A 24,707-nucleotide genomic window follows, 5' to 3' on the forward strand; every position below is an offset into this window, starting at 1 on the left:
GAAAGAAAGGGAACATATGAACCTACCTAGCTGGTCAAGTGGGTATGAGAGGTAGTCCTCCCCAGTCCTCAAAGCCTCACACCCTCTCTTCCCCACCAAGTTCCCTTTTCTGGTCTCCGGAGACCACCTGTTTTTCGCATTCTGAAAATCAAAATGTATTTCAATAAAATGTTTGACCAGGGCACCATATGAAATCAAGATTACCAGTGAGGGTTTTGGTATCAGCCTGCCCAAATACTCAAATACTCTCTACTCCCTCTATTTAGTAAAGAACCTCTAGCATTAGGGCTCCTTATTTGTAACATGCAGGGAATTATAATGCCCTTGGATGGTATTTGTAAGAATGAAATGACATAGTACATGAAAGGGTCTAGCATACAACAAACCCTCAATGTCACAATGACTCCGTCACCTCACAGTGAGCAAAGGTGCTGCCTGATTTGACCCTCACAAAGATCCCATGAGGGGAGGCCTATGGTCACCATTGTGCCAGTGAAGAAACTGAGGCTCAGAGAAATTAGCCCAAGGCAGCTAAACAGAAGTGGGAGTTAACCCTTCATCATGGAAGTCTAGAATTCCTGTTATTTCCATTACTGAAGCTCACTGCTAAATTTTATTGTGTTGTCTCTCCCAAGGGATTTACATTTTAATGGTGGCTAGAGGTCCTATGTTAATGCACAGAGCTATGAATATCTAATTGTTGAATCTTAAAATACCACCTATTGGGTTGGATGGAAGTGGGCACAGAGATAGTGAGCTGGGGAAGAAGGGAGTGGTTTGAAAGAATAGCAGGGAGGGAAAAAGAAAAATTTTGCTTCTTCTGAAATCATGACACACAGGCATAAACTCTTTTTGTTCTAAACTGATTCAGGAGGATGAAATCTTAACCAAGAAAAGAGGGGGCATCCAACCAGAGCCAACAAAACACAATCAGCCCCTGATTGTGTTTTGTTGGCTCTGGTTGGATTAGGTGACTATCCTGATCAAAGCGCTGGGCCTGGATCTGCTATGTTGTGAAGGTCCACCTGAGTCATAAGACCCCCTAAAGTTGGGAGTGGAGTCAATTTCACCAAAGCGCATGGACTGAGAGTGGGTAAGGGTGTCTCTTGAAAGAAAATTTGGGGTATTGTCACTAAAATGAAAGAGAACTTACACTCAGGAGTCAGAAAATCATTGGCTACTTGTTCAAATACCTGTGATTTGTCAAATGTCTTAAATGTCTTAGAGCTTCCTTTTCCTCTTGAGAGCCACCGGATGATGTTATCTAGTTAACAAGATTGATGTGGGATTCATGAGTGATAAATGCCTATGCTACTACCTGGTACAGAATATATGTACAAAAATATTAGTACAGTAAAACCTTGGATTGCGAGTAATGTGGTTTGCGAGTATTCCTCAAGACGAACAAACATTTCTAATACATTTTAACGTGGTAAACAAGCAATGTTTTGCAATACGAGTAGTTTGTTTCCGGAACGAATTATGCTCGCAAACCAAAGTATTGCTGTATGTTTTCTTTTTTCTCCTTTCATTTGTTTAATGATTGATCCAATGAATATTAGTTGGGAATCTACCATATATATCAGCACTGTGCTAGATGCTGGGAATCAAAGATGAATATGACACAGTTTCTGATCTTTACTAGTTCAGAGTCTAAGGGGGTAAGATAGTCATAAACAAATACAAAAAAAAAAGTACGTTAAGCGGTATAACTCATTATAACACAAGATGTCTCTTTTCTGACGTATAAATGCAATCAGATACGTATTGACATTTCACTATATACTTAATACAACCATTGAATGCAATTAGGGTTATTCTGGGAAAAATGAGGTTTTAGTTGCTATCATTCTGTATCTGCTATCATTGCTCTACCACTTTCTGTCCCCACCACGTACCAGAGATGCCTACAGGCCGTCAACTAGATGGCTCAACTCATTGCTGCCCCTTTTTGTCCCTTTCCGATGCCACGCAGCATGGCGCTGTGCCCCACAAATAAGAAAGGAAGATCTCGAGGTTTCTGCAAATCAGATAACCACCCCAGAGGAACTCCCTAGCCCCCTTTTCTGCTTAGTTCCCTCTACCTTGGTTTGGGCTATGCTTGATTCTCCTGGGGTTGGTGGGGTGTGGGATCAGTGAGGTTGCTGGACTTGATGCTTCTCCACAGAAGGCTTTCCGGGGCTTACGAGAAGTGTATTCTAGCCTTCTATACAACTCGGCCCATGACGGGTTAAACTCTCAAGGAAAAGGTTCTAGGAGGCCCTGACTGGCCTATCTCTTCACTTAAGAATGACAAATATTCTCTGCAGTAACCTTTGATCTAATTGCACATTCGGCATCATTCAGTTGGACTCACAATTCTTTGCAGAGTAGGGAAATGACAAGAGACTGAAAGGCCGTGAAAGTTCAGCCATTGGCTTTGTGGCTTTTTGCCTCAAATGCCACCCAGGCCCCTGCAGTAGGAGCATGCAAGCATGACTCCAAAGTCTAAATGCCCTGATAGTGGGAGTTCCAGGGGGTCAGAGCTGTGGCAAGGTGGGGAGAAGGATGGAAGACAGCGGGAGGACCCCCTGAAGACGTGCCTCCAGCTGTCTCAAAGGTGGTATTGAGAAGGGCATCAGAACCCTAAGAGCAGTCAGGCTGTGTCCAGGTGTTGGGGTGCTTTTACAGAGGAGTTGTCTGTGAGTAGGTCAGAAAGGGTGAAGAACTTGAGGCAGGTCTACATAAGAGGAAGCAAATTGGAGAGTGGAATGGAAAGTGCCTGGTTGCCTCCTGAGTATTAGTCTGAAAATAGCAAGGCAGGTAGATGGCAGGTCCTTATCGCATCGTCCTGGGAAACAGGCTGAGTTGAGAGACATCCCAGGGAGAAGAGAAAAATAGGTTCCTATTTTTGATGTGTGCTCCAGGGTGGGGCCTGCCCCTGCCTCGGTCAGGCCCTCAGCACCACTCGCTGAGCTTACTGGCTAGCTCACTCACAGACTGGTCTCCCTGCTTTCGTCCATCTCTCAGTGCTGTTACAGTAGCCTTCATAAAACATAAATGAACCATGTCACCTTTCCCTGTATCCTTCGACAAGTCTCAAAGGCCGACCGAATAAGTTCAAACTCTCTGGTTTGGCTTTGAAACTCATCTAGGAATTGGGCCCAATCTACCTTCCAAGTCTCATCTCCTGTAACATCCCTCTGCACACCTTGGGCTTCGCCCTTCACACTTACTTTTGCATTTTTTGAGTGTTCTGGGCACTAGCATGTGTCTTCTCTAAACCTGATAGTCTTCTCTTCTTCAGCTATCATCATTTTACCAATGTTCCAAGTGTCAGGTGAAGCCATCCCTGATCTTAGATGAGAATTTCTGGCTCATTGCATCTCCTGACTTTAACTCTAACTGGAGAGACACTCCCACCTCCATGAGGTTGTAAGCTGTTTGAGGTCAGGAACTATAAAAGTCATTTGGTGCCATCCACTGTGCCTAGCTCAGTGCCAGGCTTATAGCAAGTGCCGAGTGGATGGTGAATAAATGAATGAGAGAGAAGCCCTCGTTCGAGGTGAGTGGATGAACCATAGGTGTTTGTCCAGGAAGAACAGGTAGTAAAGAAGCAGCGAGGAGAGTGTCTTTCTTTTACTATCATTATTCATTTGCCAGGCTGAGCTCAGCAGCCCTGCCACAGAGGGTATAGAGTATGAGGCCTGGAGGCCTGTTCCAAATGGGTTCAGCTATTCTTGGGTGCTTTTTATGTAATAAAGAGAGTCCTCTGACTGGCCTGCTGACCTTTCCCCAGGCTTTCTGAAGGCTGAGTTATCACCTGGTACAGAGTACAAGAGCTACTTCCCTAGAGAAAGGGGAAAAAGTATACAGGAGGGATGATGCTAAGAGCTTCCACTTATTGAGCAGGTACAGTGTGCCAGATGCTCTGCTAGGCATTTTGGATACACTCTCCCATTTACTCTCACAACACCGTGGTGATGTAAGAATAAGAATCTGAGGCTCAGAACGCTTAAGCCACTTGCCTAAGACCACACAGCTAGTAACTGGTGGAACTAGAATCTGAATCCATGTCTGTCTGACTCCAGACGTCCCCATTCTTACCAGCTGTATTTGACAACCTTAGGGTGGGAGAGTGCACCCGCAGCCATGCCTGCTGCTCAGGAGGACCTCTGTCACCCGGGGGCTCATTCCAGAGCTACAGATTGGCAGTTGGTTTGTGAGGGCTGCTGCTCTCACCCCTGGGGAATCTGATGTGTGTGTGTGTGTGTGTGTGTGTGTGTGTGTGTGTGTGTGTGTGTGAGAGAGAGAGAGAGAGAGAGAGAGAGAGAGAGAGAGAGAGAGAGGAAAAAGATGAAGAGAGAAGGAGGATTTATTCTACTGATTATGCCGTGCATTCTGTTGGGGGCAGCCTGTGTGACAGAAACATGGCATGCCAATAAAGAGTGTCTTTATGGCACTGCTGACTACAAGGGCTAAAGTGTCTCTAGCTGGAGATAAAGTCAGAACAGATGGATTAGACCCTGTCAGGATCTCGGGCAGCAGAGAAAGGAGGCAGGCAGCTGGGTTGGGTGGGCAGAGTAGGGGCTCAGGCTGTCATGGCAGAGGTTCCTGTCCCATGGGATGCACTGTGGTTCATGTGCGTGCAGGCCTACATGTGTGAGCTTCTGTTTGCCTCTTTCTAGCAAAACGCTCATGTGATCTGAAGCACATTCTAATCACCATATCTAATTTCAAAAAGAAGAGTAAATCACCTAACAAAATTAGTTTTCAGAGTCTTAGTTATCACCAGACAGACTAACTAATAAGCGAAACAGAAAATGACCCAGCACTCAAGGCCGTGTTTCCTCCTTAGCACACACTTGGGCAGCGAGTGAGAGGGAGCGGACAGAGGGGTCTGCATTGAAGCTCTCAGAGCCCAGTGGGCATCGCAGTTTCCTAAGGCACCATACATTCTCAAAAGTTTGCATGCCTTTCAAACTTGGTTTGAAAGTTTCTAGGTCATTCCTTCCAGGCCCCTTTCTTTCCCAGGCCTGGAGGCCAGAGTAAGGCAGCAGAATTAGAATAAATAGACAGGCTTTCCTCCCTTTTTTCTCCCCCAGTGTAACAGGCTCTGGGCCAGAAACTCTCAAACCAATTGATGGTAACAAGCTCAAGTTCAGTGCTATTGGCTGCCTGGTGAGACCTTCCTGGCTTTTCTCGTCTCTACTCCTTGGCTTGTATTTTTTTCTTTATTTATTCATTTTAATAGTAGCATCATATAAATAAAACACCATTACAAAAATGTCGCAGAAAGTTCAAAACTATTCATTATCCATTTCATACAGATTAAAATTGCCATCAAGGCTGTTTGGATTTGACTTGCGTTGCGTTCCTTCTAATGAGCCGGATAGAGAAGGCAAAAGATGCTAATTCATCCTTACATCTCTATCATATCTCGGCTTTTACTATATAAAGCATCAAGGTCGCATTCTGGGGAAATGTCTTTTTACCAAAGGTGCTATAATAATAATGAAGAAGCAATTTGTTTCAGCAAACTGCCTGCAGTAATGAGGCTTAATTATAACCATGTTATTAATACCGCTGCTTAAGGTAATTCACTTCTGAGCGGGGTGCAGAACAGTAAACTATAATTTAAACAAGAATCGAGACCTAATTTAAATCATCAGATCTACTGCGGAAAAAGGCAAACAGAACGACTAATCCGCACGTGATTTGGAGCTTCCCCTCGGTGCCATTTCCGGGAGATCTAGGTGCCTGTGGGAGGGGCAGGGTGCCTGGGATCCGGGTCCTGGTCCTTCTGCCTTCGTCCAGGAGGCTTTGTAGGTAACACAGCTGTGAGGACACCTGCTGCCTCTTGACCCCCTTCCCTATGTAAGCAGGGAGGCTGAGAAGCCAGGAGAAAGGTTCTTATCACCTCAAGGGCATCTCTGATCTGCTCTTGAGCCCATGTTAGCTCTCTCCCCACTAATTTGTTATGAAAATGCGGAGTTTTGTGTGGCAAGACTCTGCTCACACCTTCTACAGAAGACCATACACAGGCCCAGGGAGGGGAGGAACAATTGTCTGTGTGTCCTTGCCGAAGAACTCACAATTGGCTGCCAGGTGTCTCTTCTGCCTGCTGGTCCAGCATCCTTGCAGTAATATCAGCATTGTGCGGTGGCCTCAATGTCCCTGTGCTTTGTCTCATGGCACCTAAGACATCTAACCCAGTGATTCTAAGAACTGGCTGTTCATCAGAATCTCATGAGATGCTAGTTAGAAAATACAAGTTCACGAGTCCTGCCCCCACCACCTAGACTCTGATTTTGTTAGTCTGACTTTGGGTCAGGGGATCTATAGATCTGTCAAGAACCTTGACTGTTCTATGCAGGAGCCAAGTATGTAGTTCATGAATCTGTTCAGCAATACCAGTACGTTTAAAATATACAGGGTATGGAGTCTGTGTGTATGTGTTTGTGTGTTTTCTTGATTACCTCTTCCAAGTTACATTTATTCATTCATCTGTTCAACATTTATAGGGCACCAATTATGTTCAAACCACAGCTTAAGCACATCAGCTCTTCCTAGTCAGCTATGCTTTAATCCCTACTGCTGTACTTTCAATGAATTTTCTTCCTTTTAATGCAGGACTGTATTCCACGCTACTTTAAATGAAAATCAACAGAAAATTGAGAACAGACAAGTGTGTGGCAAAATTTATAAAAGACCATGTCTAACCCCATGTTTGACACCAGTGTTCTTGTGGATGTTAGCTATTACCAAGGTAAAAAGTTGTCTTTTTTTAAGAGTCTTCACCAATGCTAGCTAACCTGAGTAAGACTTAAGAATTTCTGGCAGTCAAGGCTATGTTAATGAGGCAGTTATGCATGCACCATAACTGGCAATTTACAAAGGCAGGAGAGATTTCTGAAGTCAGAGCAAATGAAGACACTGTTGCCAGCCCTGACTCTATGATAAATCACAGGAGCCTCTGCACCCAGTGGGTTGTATGTGACTGATACCCAATTCCTGCCTGTCCATCCTCCATCCAACCATTGGATCAGTCAATCTCTTCTATTGGCCTAACTGGATGCAGTGTTGTGGGTGGGATAGGAGAGGAAAGAATCAGTGGCCTGAAATCCAGAGCTCACCAAAGGAGACTCACATAACTTTTCAGACTGAAGTCTACCAGGAGAGTGAAAGGTTCGCCCAGGAGTTAAAGTCTGAGGCACAAGACCAAACCAAACAGCTTTATTTGCCTGTCGGGGCTGAGCCTAAAACTGGCATCAGCCCCCTGCAGGCGTCTGTGTGTGTGTGTGTGGGGGGGGGCGGTTATAGGGTTAGTAATAGGGGAAGTAATTGCAAGCATATATGAACAGTTATCATTACATAAGGGATATTTCTGCAGAAATTTTCTGTTGACGGTTACAGTTCCTGCTTCGTCTTGTGTCTATCAGGAAACTGGTGGTCAGGTGCTCATTATTTTTACCCAAGAAGATGTCTGGCAGCTTTATCAGCGGGGTGGGGGGTGTCGCCTCCCTTTCGGTGCCCCTGGTAGCCCCTAACAGAGAGTATGAAGTCCCTCATATTCCCACCCTTCCCTCCTTCAAGCCCTATACACAGAGACAGGTCCTAAGCAAAGCTAAAAACTCACTGGATCCAAACCCAGAAATCTCTTCTGAAGGAATGCCCCCCAGCAACCTTTCTCCTATGTCCTGGAGAACTTTTCCATAAGGTTTGCTCTTTGTGATATGTACAGTGGAAAGGCGGGACCTCAAAATGGCTCAAAAGTCAATAGAAATTTTTTATTGAAGGGAGATGAAGGCTTTACTTTTCCTGAGGTCAGCCAACCCCCTCAGGCCTGCCTCAGTTTATCTACAGTGTCACCCACATACACTCTCTGTCTGTGCCCCTCCTCAAGAAGCCTGCAATTCCTTCCCTCTGCCTCCTCTACTTTCTGTTTCTCTTTTACCTTCCTTCTTTTCCAAAAGAACTCTCCATCCTGCGTTTCCTTCCTGGTACAGGAGCTCTGCAAAGCCAAATGACACCAAATGATATCTTCAGCTGGTGGTAATGGCTGGGCTGTGGCTGAACTGCAACAACAAGGCTCAGAGTGGTAGACAGAACCTAGATTGTATTGGGAGAGACAATCCTTTTCCTCTGTCTCTGTTTCTGCCTTCCTTTATTCCTTTCTAGCTCTCTCTGTCCGTTTCACACACACACACACACACACACACACACACACACACTGCATCCCATAACTTTACATGCATACATGCATACACGCTTATATGCACATACAATTTACTGTACATATATGCACATATAATTTACACACATGCACATAAAATGCACACACATGCAAATTCAGTATAAACAGTATAAACACACAGCTGTGTGTTTTTTTAGACAAGGAAATTGCTTAAAGAATTTTATTTGTGAGTAAAACGTGTTACAATGAAGAAATGACGCAGGGCCTGCCCCTCCCAAGCCTCTGTCCATATATTGTGACTACACTTCATATTGTAATACAAAGAGTTAAAACAAACTACAAAAGTGAGATTAAAGTCATTGTATATGTGGGAGAAAGCAAGGGGCAAAGGAAGAGTCCATGGTTAACTGAAGGACAGGGTAATGGTGGGAACTTTAACATACCTTTAACACCCATGTAGATACAGAGGCAGATACAGCTTCATGCAGCACAGCCCTCCCTTTCCCCTTAAGTAGTCCCTCTTTCCTTCCCAAAGTGCTGTATTCACCTCACCAGTTATGGGGGCAGGTGTCTGGGGAAGTAGTCCATTTCAATCCTGAAGACACCGTGAACCCGTCCCGATAAAAATCCCTGGAAACTAGCTGACGGCTATAGAGGTAGGTGGGGGAGGAGAAGGAAGTTGTGGTGTCCGGAGTATTTGCCTTAGGGGAGAAATAAACCCCTCTCCTCCAGAGTTGCATTCCTCTGCCACCTCCCACAGGCAGTTTCCTCTCACATTGTGTGAGCTTCAAGGGGGTGTCCAATTTGAGGAACAATAACTATGAGGTCATTCACAGTGCCCTGCTGTGGCACAATGCCTGACTGTTCTGACTACATATACTGCACTAGCTCTGAGCAGCGGAACCTCACTGTGGGCATTGCACAAAACACCCCAACCCCTCACTGGTGTCATAGCCCCCAACCCTGAGCCCTTGGAGTCCAGACTCGAGTTCTTCAGAGCAGACCCTCCAGTCACAGCTTTTGGATTTCAGAGGAAGACCAGGGTGGGCTATACTGGGACAGAAACTAGGAAGTCTAGGTGGCAGGCAATGACTCCAGAGAATGTTTGGGAGTGGCGGGACCCCCCCCCTCCCGAGGTGGATGTGGGATGGTACCTAGCAAACCCCCAGTCCTCCCTTAGTATGGTACGTAGCTTGAACCTGAAGGCTAAATGGTCTACAAAATGTGACTTATTTCCAAGAGCCTCAGGGCTGTATTTAAAAACCCTGGAAACTGGAACCCCTTTTACAAAGTAATAGTGAATAGATGTCACCTTCACAAGTCAATTAGACAATCACTGGGTCTTAAGAATTTGCCCCTCCTCAAGTCAGAGTGCCTAGGAAGGCTTCTGCTCCTTGAAAGTACCACTCAGCCTTCCTCCATCACTATTCTGATAATAAAAATCTCTTTCATCTTATATTTTTCAAAGCACTTCCACTTTCATTAGCCCATTAATTGATTCATTCCTTGTACACATTTATTGAACATACGAGGCACTTCAAATCTTTTAAGAATAAGGTGGGATCTAGATAAATATAGGCATACATATTGAGTATCTACAAAGAGCAATTTGCCCTGCTGAGCACCATGGGAAGTGGTAGGGCTTTACAGAGACAAAGGAGGGGCAGCCTTCAAAGAGAAGCCCCCTTCTAACATTCTGTCAGTCATTTGGCAAATCTATTGTGCCTATTTTGCAGATGTTAAATTGAGGATTAAAGAGGTTAAATGACCTGCCTATGGTCATGAAATTAGAGTCTGATCCAGAAGGCATCTCCTGATTCAAATCGGATGCGCCCTCCCACTCTGTTCTCTGAAATGTTGCTTTCCAGAAAGTGCTTCCTGTGGTCAGATCTCCCCTTTCCTTCTTATTTTCTTGGACTCTCTGGAATAAACTGTCTCAAAGGAGAAATAGTCACACTGCAATTCTTTCTGGGCCCACATATATGTATATTGCTTCAGGGATGAGAAAAAAAGAAATTTGTCTTCTCTATTTCCATAAAAAGGTCAGCAAGACCGAGCAGTTGTTTGCATTTCATATGCAGCCTCTCAAAGGACTTTCATTTTCTCCAGCAGAGCCCTGGGGTGGGCAAGGCGAGCTGGCTGTGTGCTGTTATCTGCTGTACACAGCATTTAGGACAATGTCTTCCTCCATCTCAGCATTTCCTCGCAGAGGAAGGAGGTCCCCGTCTCAGCCAGCCTTCTGGCCAGGAGCACAAAGCTGAGTGAGGTTAAAGGACTCGCCAGAGGCCACATCAAATGGTAGCAGAAGGTTGGCATTGTTGTCCTCCCAGAAGCTTTTACCTGGAGCTTGGGCTGTCACCTGTTTCTTTTCTGAGAGAAAGTGTGTGTGTGTGTGTGTGTGTGTGTGTGTGTGTGTGTGTGTGTGTGTGTGTGTGTGAGAAAGAGAAAGAGAGGGAGGGAGAGAGAGAGAGAGAGAGTTAGTTTTGGGGGTGTGTGAGGGAGGTTCAAGGCTGAAGGGGGAAGCAACATAGCTGTTTTCTCTCTTACATGTCATCTTGTCAAAAATCCTGAGACCCTTCAAGCCCCAGGCCCCTCTCAAGTAAGGTCACAATGTTAACCCACGAGCAGTTGGAAGAGCCACAGGAATGATATAATGCAGCTGCCTAGTAGCTTAGTGAGGCGCTGACCTCCAGAGCCCATGCCTGCTCGCCTGTGCCCAGGGTAAAGCCTGGCTCTCAGAAAAGCTGCCCTGGGGCAGGCAGGGCACTTCTGGAATAACATCTGTTACCTACTTGCTCAGGCCCTAAGGACAGAATGGCCCAGTCTCCTCTTCCTCTGGAGCAAAGGTACAAGTTGTTGGTTGCAGGTTGGTGGAACTGGCTCTGGGTGGAGTAAAGAGAAAGGGGAATTTTTTGGGAAGGACATCAGGGCTCACTAAATCTTTAGGCAGAAAGCCTACCTGACTGGACTGAGGAATGGTCAGGCACTAGGGTGGTCCTGGAGAGTGAGAGGCAGGGAGGACAACAGCAGTTGTTTTTTTAGCAGGAGATGTCTGGCCAGGGCATCACCCTGCTGTTGCATGGGGTGGCCATGGCCTCTGTCAGACACAGTATATGGCCACTGCCACTGGATACCTCTTCCCTGTGCCCCCATCTCCAGGGCCAATTGACCTGGAGCTCCACTGTGTTTGCCAGGGGCCAGGTGGGAGCAGGCAATGGTTGGGCCCAGGCCACATCCCAGCAGTAGGGAGCGGAGGGTTTGTGTCTGTCTTTTTGTAAATGGAAGACAGGACAGCAAAAAGGAAGCCATTTGTCCATCAGAGAGACGCCAAATATCTGGTACTTCTTTTGTGGAAGAATAAAGTAAAGTAACGAGATTGGAAGAGGCTTAACAACTCGAAATAACTGATAGTCTTGTTTTGTTTTGTTTTGACAGAGGATGATGGCCAGATGGCCAGTGGAGAGGGAATGGGCTTAATTCACTGCAGGAGAGTGGAGACTGGATTAGTGAAAGGGGTTTCCTGGCATCGAGGGGGCTTTGGGGCCCTGGGGTAGATGAATACAGGGTGTAGGTCCCCACCATGAGGAGTAGCAGAGATCTCGCAGGTGGACTCTCTTGCCGATTCCTACCCCTTGGGAAAATGTCTGTTCTCTCAAAGGGTCTAGAAAAGCATCCTTTCCTGGAGATACATGTAGCAGCATCATGATGGAGGGCAGGTGGGCGGTGGCTGGAGTATGAGTTTCTTTATTTCTGGGATCATGGGAGAAGACACCACTGGAACTCTCCCTTCACCTCCAAGAGAATGAAGGTGGGAGGGAGCTTCCAACCTGGAAAAACAGTGTTCTGTAAGTCAGAAAATGGAAGTGTAGCCCAGCCTGGGGATCCTTTCAGGGACCCCAGAGTGCCTCAAGCCATCTAGGAAAGAGGCATGCCCGAGTCCCATACTTGCCCAGAATATGCACACTTGGTGTCCTGTCCCTTTAAAGCACTCCCCGCCTGATGCTGCAGCCCGCATGGAAATGGGGCCAGCTCAGCAGCTCTCAAAGGAGCCCAAGCAATAAATGATGAGCATCTCCCCTGAACTCATCTCCCTGCGCCTGGTGTTTAAAGTGAATTGAAACGAATATCTGATAAATGAATAAACCTGTAAATGGAATCAAAAACCTTATGAACCTGAAGGAGAAATAGGAGTCCCAGGTCTGTTAAGTCTAAATTGAATAAATCTGATCAACTCCCTGACAATTTCTGCCAACGCTCTTGAAGAAGAAGGAGAAGAGGGGTGAGCAGAGATCAAGCAGAGGAGGGGGAAGAGTGAGTGGGGGAGGGCGAGGCAGGAATTGGTTCAGTAATTAAGCTATCACCATGAGCCAACAGAGAAGGCCCAGGTGACCCCTGCTTCACTCAGTTGGACTGAATAAATAGATGACATTAGGAGGTTCTTGCAAGACTGGCTGCGCCTGTCTGCCTGCCCCAGAGGACACCTCTGGAGAACAATTAAAAATTTGTACAAACTGGGGCCGAAGTCCCATTTTGGACCTTTCTAGAGGAGGCACTGTGGAAGAATAACAGCCTGTGACTCAGCAACAAGGCCTAGGTGAGCTCAGCTGGAGGGATGGGAGTCCTCAGTGCATGGGAGTTGGTCAGGTCACAGGTCTTGAAGGTAGAAAAGTCACATTTAGATTGCGCTCAGAGCAGTGATGGAGTCAGAGAACCCCTGTCTTGCTCTCCATTGACCTCTGCCACTTTCTGCCTATGATGTCGGGCAAGTAACTTCCTGTAGTGGTTTGAAAACATGACCACAAAATTCTTTAGCGCTCATCCCAATGAGAGGTGGCGATGGTGGTTGGAGGTGGTGATGGTGGTGGTGGTGATGGTTGGAGGGTGGGGGTTGGTGGTGAGGGTCAATGTTGTCTCTTCTTGAATCTAGGTGGGTTTGTGACTGCTTAGAGTTAGACCAATACAGAATGGTGGCCTTGATGTTGTGTGACTTTCAAGGCTGGGTCAGAAAAGCTTTTGCCTGACTCTGTGAGGGAAACCAGCCACTATGTAGGAAACCTCAGTTACCCTGAGACTGCCATGCTGGAGAGGCGTTCCAGGCCACAGCCCAGCTGAGCTCTAAGCTGACAGCCAGCGCCCACTGTTGGCCAAATGAGTAAGCCCTGTCGTCATCCAGCCTAGTAGAGGCTTCAGATGCCTGCAAGCCCAGTCCATATTTGCCTGCAACGGCCAAGTGACAGCTGCCCAACCAAGACTTTCCCAGACTCCTGACCTGCACAATTATGAGCGCCAGACAATGACTTTATAAGCAAGCAGCTAAGTTCTGGAGTAATTTGTAACCAAAGCACTTCCTTTTGGGGGGCTTGGTTTTCCACTTTAAAATGAAGGTTTAGGCTAGATAATTTTTAAATAACCTGTATTTTGAAAATTATAAGTAGTAGAGGAACACTGTTATTTTTTAAAAGAATTCAAACAGCACAAAAGGATAAAAACAGAAATTAAGCAATTTCCTTCCTACTCTTTCCCCACCACTGAGACTTATAACCTTCAACAAGTTATAAATCCTTCCAGAAATGTTTTATGTGATTACAACATATATAGTTATATCTTTGAAAACTATACATAGAATTATATCATACATAATTTTATTTTGTAATTTGCTTTTGTAGTTTACTAATACAGATTGGAGGTATTTCCGTGTCAATATATGTGTACACGAACTTACCTCATTCTTTTTATGGCTCCATTTCATGGCATGGTTGTATCAAAATTGATTTCCCCAGTCCCCACTGATAAATGTTTAAGTTGTTTCTAGGTTGATTGGTTGGGTTTTGCGATTGTAATATTTCAATGAACATTCTCATATACTTATTTAAGCCTTCTTATCCAAGTGTACTCATAGGTTAAATTCCTAGAAATAGAATTCCTGGATCAAATGATATATGAATTTAACATTTTGATAGTTATTGCCAAAGTTGACTTCTAGAGAGGCGGCCCAAATTTATATTTCTACTAATGAGAAGGGTAGTTTCTTGCACCCTCATAATCTTTTAAGTTTTGTCAAACTGTTAGAAGAAAAAATGGGGTCCTGGTTTTAAGTTTTCATGCCTTTAATTGTGAGATTGAACATTTTACATGTGTATATTATGTGTATTGATGGCTTTTGATTCATTTTTTTCTTGAACAGTTCATTTTTACCTTTGCCAATTCAATAGGTTTATTAATCTTTTAAAAACTAATTTGTGGGCCGGCCGAGTGGCGCGATGGTTAAGAACTCGCTTGGGATGCCAGAGGGCCCCGGTTCGGATCCCACATATGAGGGCCAGTGACACTGCCCTCTACAGCTAAGATGCTGAACAACAGCTCAACCTGGAGCTGGGCTGCCGTGAGTCGCTGGCGATGGCGTAGGCTGCAGTCCCTGTGGCAGTGGGTTGCCATGGGCTACCGTGTGTAGCCAGCAGCCAGCGTGAGCGGCCAGCAGCCGCAGTGAGCGGCCGTCCAGAAGCCGGCGACTGATCTGCCTCGCCAGGGAAGAGCGCAATGATGGTGCCAACTTGGGCCAGTGAAGCAGCGTCCTCCACAACTAGATTGAAGAACAAAACGACAGCAACTTGTCTGTTCCCCTTCCCCTAATTCCCTAGTACTGTTCCCATCCCCCCAATTACCCAATAAAAATCTTAAAAAAAAAAACAAAAAACTAATTTGTAAGAGCTTTTCTTATATAAACTTTTTGTCATTATATATTACAAATATTTTTCCTATTATAATTGTTAATTGTCTTTTGACTATATGAAAGGTGTTTTTGTGTATAGACAATTTTATTTTTATGAAATCAAATTTATTAATCTTTTTTTTTTAAAAAAACCTTTTGAATTTTGTCACGCTTTCAAAGGCCTTTCCCATTCTAGGATCACAAAATAAAATAAATTATGGGTATTTTATTTCAGTTATCATATTTTACATTAAAAGTATTAGTCTATTTGGATTTTGTTTTTGGTGTAAGGAGTGAGATGGGGATTCAATTTATTTATTTATTTTTATTTTAGATTTTATTGGGGAATTAGGGAAGGGGAACATTTAGTTGTTATTCTTCAATCTTAGTTGTGGAGGGCGCAGCTAGCTCAGCTCCAAGTCCAGTCGCCATCCGGCCACCCGTCGGCAGCTCGTGGCAGCTCAGCTCAAGGGGCTGTGTTCAATTATTGTTGTGGGTGGTAGTCCACCATCCCATGCAGGAGTTGAACCGGCAACCTTGTTGTTAGGAGCACGTGCTCTCACCAGCTGAGCCATCCTGCCACCTGGTGGCAGCTCAGTAGCAGCTCAGCTCGGGTGCAGCTCACTGGTCCATGTGGGAATCGAACTGGCGACACTGTTGCTCAGAGCTCGAGCTCTTAACCAACTGAGCCACTCAGCAGCCCCAGGGATTCCATTTTACTGTTTACAAATGGTTAGACTAGTGCTGCCCAATAGAAATATAATATAATTTGAAAATTTCTATTAGTCACATTAAAAATGTAAAAAGAAACAGATGAGAGTGATTATAACACATATTATTTAACCTACCATGCCCAAAATTTGATTTTACCATATAACTGATATAAAAGTTATAAATGAGTTATTTTACATTTCTTTTTTCATACCAAGCCTTCAAAATCCAGTGTCTATTTTGGACTAATCACATTTCAAATACTCAACAGCCACTTGTGCCTAGGGGCTACCATATTGGAAAATACAGGGTTAAATGATAACCCCAATAATATTTGTCATGTTTATCTCTCCCTCCATTGATTTGAAATGCCACCCCTAACATAGGCTAAGTTATTTTTTGTGTTTAGGCCCATTTCTGGTCTCTATTCTTTTCCATTGAACTGTCTCTCCCTTTCCACACCAATAATGTGCTATTTAATTATAACAGATTTAAAATATTTTAATACCTTGTAGAGCACTTTCACCCTCTTATTTTTTTGTTTAAAGTTTTTGTGGTTCTTCCAGTTTAGTTCTTTCTCTAGATAGACATTAATATCTAATATTAGCTATTATCTAACACTATAATATAAATACAGAACTATAATATTGACATTACCTAATATCTAAAACAGACATTAATATCTAATAATATATATTTTGAATAGCCAACAGGCTATACTGTTGGTATTGGCCAGGATCACAATGGATTCTGTGGCCAGAAAATGGATTTCTAAGGGTCCTTCTACTATAAATTTTGATGGCCCCACTTTGCTGCCTACAGAAGGAAAGCAGGGGCTGGTGACAGCCACATCCTGTGTGACTAGTGTGGTGGGCTCATTTGTGTGTGAAACACATGTCGCCAACAACTGTGTGACCTCCTAATGAATAGGGGGGCCTTGGTGCATGGTGTAAGATGTACGCTTAGGGAATATTCAGTGGCAATAGTTTAGAAAGTCTCACATGCTAGAATTGTTGGGGAGGCTGGCTGGAAGAAGGAACTGTGCTGGTTTTCCGGGGAGAGATGTCTTGGAAGATGGACAAGAGGAGAATTGGGGTGGGAAGAAAAGAGGAGTGGAGGCTTAGCTAGGAGGAGTGAGTCGGGGAGAAACAGCAAGGAGAAGAGAAAGGGAAGGGAGGTAAAGAGGAGAGGGAGTGGGGAAGGAAGAGGGGCAGAGGGATGCAGGAAAAGGTTTGACGAGGCCAGAGAGTGCTAAACTAGACCACATAGAGAGGGCCTGAGGAGGAGAGTGAGCACTGCTGGTGAGGGAGCTACAAGCGTCAGGAGCACCCTGCTGGGGTGGCTGGCAGGCCTGCAGTGTCTGGGAGTTCTCCTGCTAAGAGGGGGGGCTCGGGGTATTAAAGGTGGGGTGTCCCTGGGGACTGGATTAAGAGTGTCTGGGGCAACTCCTGCAGGGGCCTGATTGCCAGAATCCGTGGTACCTGGGGTATTGGGCAAAGGCTGACAAGTTCCAACTTTCAAAAATGCCTGTGGTTGGGCTTTAGGGAGTTGTCTTTACCCTTGAGACTGGACTGTGTCCTGTGTGGGAGAGGCACAAGGACGAGGGATAGGTGAAGTTGTACTTACACTGAGGAGTGAGAAAGAGGGCTCATCAGAGGCACTCGGTCCCTTGATCCCACTTGATGTGACTGTCTTGTTGGTTAAAGACAATGGAATGTCTTCAGTCTTCTTTCACCCTCAAATAACCCTCTGGACTCTTAGGGTCACGTCTCTAACTGTTATCCACACATCAAGCTGGGACGTGCAGAAGGACAGGCTCTCTGCATATCATACCCAGGGAACCTGAGGTGCGGAGGCATAACCCCTCTTGGCTGCAGCCAGCCCGCCGCTCAGTGGCAGGGCCAGAACCAGAAACCTGGCCGCTCGCATCCTGGCTAAACACCCTTGCCAGGTATTTCCTTGTTCCTTCTCTGTCTAGAGAAGCAGAAAAGGGAATGTCAGGCATTGACTCTGAGCCACTGGATTTTCAAGGAGTCACAGGGTCACAATGAGATGGAAACAAAAGGGGGAAAAAAAAACACCTTCACAGCTTCCAGGAGATGTGCAGCCTGTCTCCACAGACTGCTTGCTCCTCATCACAACAGCGACAAAATGCTATTTTCCTTTCAGTGGTGTGCACAGGTGCCAATCCAAATGAATATTATTCACACACTTCTGTCCAAACACTGTGAAGTCTTCAAAGGTTGATTAAACCTCTGACATTGTTGCTTTATTTCTTCTGTGCTCCCGCCAGGTAAAGATCTCCCTCCCATGACCTCACCCCTCCTATTTCTGTGTCCTTTTCTGTGCACTCCCCCTTCCCACAGGGAATCCAGGTGTCCCAGGAGGGGATGGTGTCTGGTCTCCTTGGAAGGGGGGATGGAGGGGAACCTGGTTAGGCTTTGGTTTGCTGCGGACTCAGGGAGCATGTTACAGTGAGGGCACCTTGTGTGCAATAGGGGCTGGTTGTGGTGCACTTAAGGGTGGAGAAAGTGAGGGATTTGACTTTGATTACCCAACAAAAATCCATTTCCTACTAGTAATGACTGGCTGGTGGATATTGGAAATCACAGCCTCCCTGCTCGACTCCCCATGTCATTAGTCCCCATTGGAGCGATGTCTCATTGGAAATCACACCTGGTGAAATGAGGTGTAATGTGCAACCCTACAGACCTGTCTTTCCTGGGCAGCCTGACAGTGATGACTTGAAGATAGCCAGTACTGCCCAAGGTTCCCTTGTTAACCAAAAGAGCCAGTAATGCTGGGTCATTCTTCAGGTTTCTTTAATCTTACCTATCAGAGAGGTAGGGTGTATACAAACTCTTAAAGCATCGCCGTACCACCTACAGTGCTTCGCAGAGTGCCTGGTGCCCAGGAATACTCCACGATTAAGTCAGTGCAGGAGAGTGACAACTTGAAAGCTGTAGGGAATCTCCAAAGGCCATAGAGTCTCCCTGAGTACTTTCAGTTTTGTTGCCCAGCATCCATTTCCCTTTCTTTGGTGGTAGCATCCCACAGTTCCTTTGAAGAGCCACATCTTTCCTACCCAACCTAGAGGTTTGAGTGGGCTCCTGCCCACACCCTCCACCTTACCTTCAGGTGGCATATGACTAAACTGGCCAATCAACATTGGATCATTGTGATTGATCCAGGCATTAGTGTGGAAACCCAAAGTGCAATGCTGGAACTACTGATGGTGGGAAACAGACATTCTTTTTTTACCTAGTGCTGCTCAGTTGATTACAGGTAAGACTGGGGCCACACTTGACTATATTGACACCAGATGGAGGGACCACACACATCAGTGGCTAATAAAGAGTAAAGAATAGTGGAGACACATATATAATCACCTGATTTTCAACAAATGTTCCACCACAATTCAGTGGGGGAAAAGATTCACTTTTTAATAAATGGTGCTGGGTTCATTGGACATTTATGTGGAAGAAAATGAACCTTGACCTCTACCTCACACCATTCACAAAAAATAAAATGCATGAAGGATCACAGATCTAAATATGAAAGTTAAACAATCAAAGTTCTGGACGAAAACAAAAGAGAAGATGTTCATGCCTTTGAGATAGAATTTTCTTCAACAGGATATACACACCCACACCCCACCCATGCCACACAAAACTAAACATAAAATAAACTGGACTTTATTAAAATTAAGAACTGCTATTCATAAAAAGACACTAGCAAGAGAGAGGAGAAGCAAGCGAAAGATATTTGCAATTCATATATCAAAAAAAGGACTACAACACTCAGAATATATAAAGAACTCCTACAAACCAGTAAGCAAATGACGAACAATCCAGTTAAAAATGCTAGTGGAGGTGTAAATTGGGATAACTGCACCATAAAAATGATTCTGAAGTATCTATTAAGTCTAAACATACATATGCTCTATTTTCTGGCATCTCCGCTCTAGTATAGACACACCCAGCAGAAATTAGTGTTTTTGCCCACCAAAAGACATGTACAGAAATACAACAGCTTTATTCACAGTGGCCCAAACTGGAAACAACAATCTATGTGTTTGTCAACAACAATTTGTGGTATATTCACATAATAGAATACTGAATAGCAATGAAAAAGAACAAACTCCTGTTACAACAATAAGCATAAATTTCACAATCATGATCTTGTCTGAGCAAAGTTAGTCACACAAGAATACCCACTGTGTGATCTGATTTATATGAAATCAAGATAGGAAAGGCGAATCTGTGGTGATAGAAGTCAGCATAGTGGTTACCCTTAAGGGGTTACTGACTACAGTGGATCAAAAGAGAGCCTTATGGGGTACTAGAAATTCTGTATCTTGATCTGGGTGGTGATTTTGTGTGTAGGAATTTACTGGTGTACACTTAAGATCTATGTGCGTTACTGTATATAAGTTACATTCTATTGGGTTGTCAGAAAAGTCATGACGTATTTTTTTCTGTTTTTCGTTGCAAAAATGTGTCATGATTTTTCCGACAACCCAATAATTTATTTTGTAAAAAAAAAAAGGATAATGAAGAGAAAGGAGAGTTTGGATTTTGTGGGATCCTCTGAGCTCCTGGAACAAGCCATACCTGAAGATAAACACTCCTGGACCTCTTAAAAGCCAATTAATTCTCCCCCCACCTTTTTTGCCTGAGTCAGTTTGTGCTGGGTTTTATCTCACTTGCTACTAAAGTTATCCTCACAATTAGCATTTCCCTTCTTCCAGGCCAGAGTGCCCCTCCTTCAGCCTGAGCAGATGGGGGAAGTTCTACACTTAATGGGTTCCCAGGTGAACCAGGTCCTCAGTCTGTTTCTGGTTCTACTAGAATTATGCCTTCAGGCAGAAATCTGACATCTCTGTGCCTCAGTTTTCTCATCTGTAAAATGGAGCTGATAATAGCACCTAGGTCAGGTCCCTGTGTGGGGTCTCTAATACCTTTTATTCTTCTTTCTGGTCCTGTTTTGGCTAATGTTTCTGAATATAACTCCCACATGGACAAGAACTGTCGGGTTTTTTTTTTTTTTTTAGCTGAGCCATCCTGCTACCTGTTGGCAGCTCAGCGGCTGCTCAGCTCGGGCTGGACTCGAACCGCTGTTGCTCAGANCGGCTGCTCAGCTCGGGCTGGACTCGAACCGCTGTTGCTCAGAGCTCAAACTCTTGAGCGAGCTCTTAACCAACTGAGCCACTTGGCCGGCCCTACTGTTGGTTTTTCTCACTGTCGTATATCTAGTGTCAGGGCCACCCCTACGATATACTGAGTCTGGGGAAATTGTTTTGTTGTTGTTTGGTGGGGCTTCTGTCTGTATAATCAATTTAAGTCACATAAAGTCAGTGTGTCAGCACATTCTGGTAGGCCAATCTCATGGGACTCTATTAACGAAATACTGCTATGGCTAAAAGGAGTGATCTGCTCAGCAGTCCACAGTCAGTCAACCCCATATATGTGTGTGTGTCTGGGAGCAGGATGGGGATGTGGGGTGGAGGGTCTGAAGATGCCCTGAAGGGGACAAACAGGGATGGGGCTCCCATGGAGATCAGGGCTCCCCACCTCGTCAGCATGGTCAGTTCCAGCATGTACCAAGCACCAGAGAAAGAAAATTCATAAGAAGGCACTCCAAAGCACAGGCCTGTGGTAAGGCCCTTTCGCCTAAGTCTCAGGTCAGGACTGCCCAATATGGCATCCTACACACACAGAGTCCTCAGTTCATGTTGTTTGAATACATGAGTGAATGGGAGGTTGCGTGAGGATTATATAACAAATGGCAAGTGGCCAATAATGTGGGACAGTTGCGTTATTATTCCTGAAAGTCAGGAACACTCCTTGCTCCCATGTCCCCCAAAGCAAAGGAGTTGGGTAATGGGGTCTTGTGACCTAGGACCAGAGTGAGTCAGCTCTTCACAGTGTCAGGCTTGGGAACAGTCCCACTGTGGTTCTATCACAGAGGACAGATTACAAGGAGGGACAAGGGCCTAGAAATCCGGCCAGGGAGAAATATACCCTTTTGGGGTTATTTAGCGTTTGTTAATTGGTCACCTCGTTAGCAGCTCATCTGCAGCCTGATTCTAGCAAGTGAGCAGGCAAAAGGGAGGGGGTTGCCCTGGCCAAGACTGGCTTCACAGACTTAATAATAAGGACGGAGCAATTACCGGAACTTCCAGAGCCAATTCCCGTTAGGAGCACACCAGGCCGGGCTTTGTCCTACGGAGAAGAGGAAAAGGTCAGTGTGCTCTGTGGGAAAAGAAAAAAAGAGCCCTTCACAGAGAAAGAGCCTGCCTGAGGGAGGGAGACAAAGAAAAGGAGGGCTCTGTGGAGGTGAAAAACTAAAGAAAGAATGACATTTGGAAGCTCCTCAGAACGAGGGGAGGAGAATAATGAAATAAAAATTACAAGGGAGATGGACCAGTGAACAAACCAGGAGAAACCAAGGGAGATAGCTATGCTGGAAAGTAGCTGGTGAGGCAGCCTATCAGGGGACTGCCTGCCTGTGTAACCTGAGCCATCACAAGCCTTCTCTTGGCCTCAGTTTCCCCATCTGTACATTGAGGGTCTGTCTATATCTGATACCTTTGGGTCTCTGATTTTATGCTTGTGTAGGCATGTCAAAGGAAGGGGTGTAGGGCTGAAAGGCAGTACTAGGAATGCTAATTTCTGCCATCCTCTCTGACATGATCTGAGGCATAAATAGTGCTACTCCCCAAACATTCCTCATATGTCCCAGCCCTCTTGCACTGAGGCAGAGCCATGTGGCTAGGACTGGTCAATGAGTTGAAGCATAGAAGAGCCAGTGATTGGCCCTCCAGTTGTCTCCGCCCTGCCACAACAAATTTCAAAGCCTGGGTCCCTGAGTCACTAAGTGGAGCAGAAGCCTCCACAGACCCATATGGGATAGGTATCCTGAGTGAGAAATAAACCTCTGTTATTTGTAAGACACTGAGATTTGGGCTTGTTTACTACATAAGCATAACCTAGTCTGTCCTGACTAACCCACAGGCTAAGTTTAGAGCCTCAGGGTTACACCATTGCAGCAGCTTCCTAAAGAGCGATCCTGTTTCCAGGATCATCCTTTCTTGCTCAGCTGCCTCACTGCGGCTGACATACCTCTGTGAACTACTGATTTGATTATGTCTATCTTTATTCACATACGCACACCCTCCGTGTTTTTCCAGTGCCCACTAACAGGTGAAAGCAAACTCCTTTCAGCACTACATTAAGGTCCTTCAAGCTCATGTTTAGGACCTATGCTGAGTCATTTAGTTGGGAGTGGAAGAGAAACAGAAATAGAGGTGGGGGTAGTGAGTCACCGATTTGCTTAGACTCAGGGGCTGAGGTGTAGAGCTGACAAGCAGGGGTCCAGGGATGGGCTGTGTGTCTGAAAAAAGCATGGGCTCTATGGGGCCTGGTGTCTGTGCAGTTACTGAGAGTCCCTCTGCCTCCCTGACATCTATGTATACTTGTTCAACAACCTCCCCATCCATTTGTGTGAGAGGATGTCTTTCTCCTTGGTCAGTTGGAACCCAATGAACTGAAAGCAACAGAGTTAGCAATTGTTGTGAGACCTGCTTGTGGATCAGTCCTCGGTGGGGTGGTGGGGGAGGAGGTTCCTTTCCTAACCTAGAAGTAGGTATCTTTCTTTCATAGGATGTGGTCTGCTGTACCAGGACTAGGCTTGCAGGGATTAAAGGGAACACATAACACCAGCATGCTCCCTTCCAAAAGGCCTCAGAAGGGCATGGGTTTAGGACCCCTGACTGGGTGGGATGATTTCCTCTGCATTTCTTGGCCCAGCCCAGGCACAGGATCAGGCTCCCATCTAGTCATCCTCTCCTTCATTGGGAAAAAATAAAGCCACAACAATAAACACAGGGCCTATCCACACAGGCACTGGCTTCAGAGTCCATGGGGGAATGGTAACACTTTTCTCCTGAACCTTCCTCTGTCTTTGTTCAATCAACCATTTGTCATTGTTTTCCAAGAATGCTTCCCAAAGGACCATGGATGAGTGTGAATGGGTGTGTGGCCTGGGAGGAAGTTTCTGCATAAAAGCAGGAGCACTGAGACTCCAATGGGTGATGTGAGGATACCCAGCATACCTTCTGTTCCTTCCCTAGCCTTCTTGCCCGCATTTCCAGGATGCCCCCCCCTGCTTCCCTCTTGACCAGCCTAGTCTGTTCCTTGGTTTTGAGCGTGACTCCAGGATCCGTTGCTTCTTTTTTGCCTTGCTCCCCTCCACCCTTATCACCCACAGCAGTGGGTATTCATTATTTAAACAACCCATGCCTCTGAAGTCTTATTTATCCAACATCTTTCTACAGCATATGTCAAAATTTACAGTAAGTGCATTCATCCCATAATAAACATTTGGCTTTGCTGGTCTACCAGCAGCAGGGCTAATTAGGGAGAGAGATTCTCTTGTTATCTGAAGGGAGGTCAGATACAGCAATTAGCATCCTTGCATGGCTTTCATAATTGTGACTTTGAGGCTAGGCCCTTTGGTGCCAGGTGGGGAAGAGAAGTTGGCAGGAAGGAAAGGGGAGACTTCCCCAGCAAATTCTGGAAAACAGAAGCTGAGCTTTGAAAAGCAGTCTGACTTGTTGGTTTCCTGGGCCCCCACGTCTCTATCTGCAGTCTGAATTCCCTGCTTGCCCCTCTGCTATCAAGCAGGACCCAGTCTTGAGAATATTCTCTCTCACCCACATCTGTCGACCCAGCCCTCTCTGTGGGCATTCACAAGGACAATGCCACTTGAAAATCCTGTCATTGCTTCAAACTGAAAGCATCCAAGTAGACACATTTAACAACCAGCACTTTAGGGATTGAGAGAAGCTTAAAGGTCACCTGGTTCATCTCTCACCCACTTCCCTTGATGGTTTCTATGGAGCCTCTACCAAGCTGCTGTTCAGCTTCACTGGGGGCACTGTCTGACCTCCCTTCTCTGGGGAGGAAAGACGTGAATACTCCAGACTGGACCAGGGTCTTCTAGGAGCAAGAACAAACCATGGGCATGGCGGGGGATGAATCCTGGATGCTGTACTTGACATCCCTGGACAATGCAAACTTGGAGACAAAGAGGTCCAAAGAGGCAGGT

This window comes from Hipposideros armiger, unplaced genomic scaffold (genome assembly GCF_001890085.2).
Source record: "Hipposideros armiger isolate ML-2016 unplaced genomic scaffold, ASM189008v1 scaffold_111, whole genome shotgun sequence".
Taxonomy (NCBI): Eukaryota; Metazoa; Chordata; class Mammalia; order Chiroptera; family Hipposideridae; genus Hipposideros; species Hipposideros armiger.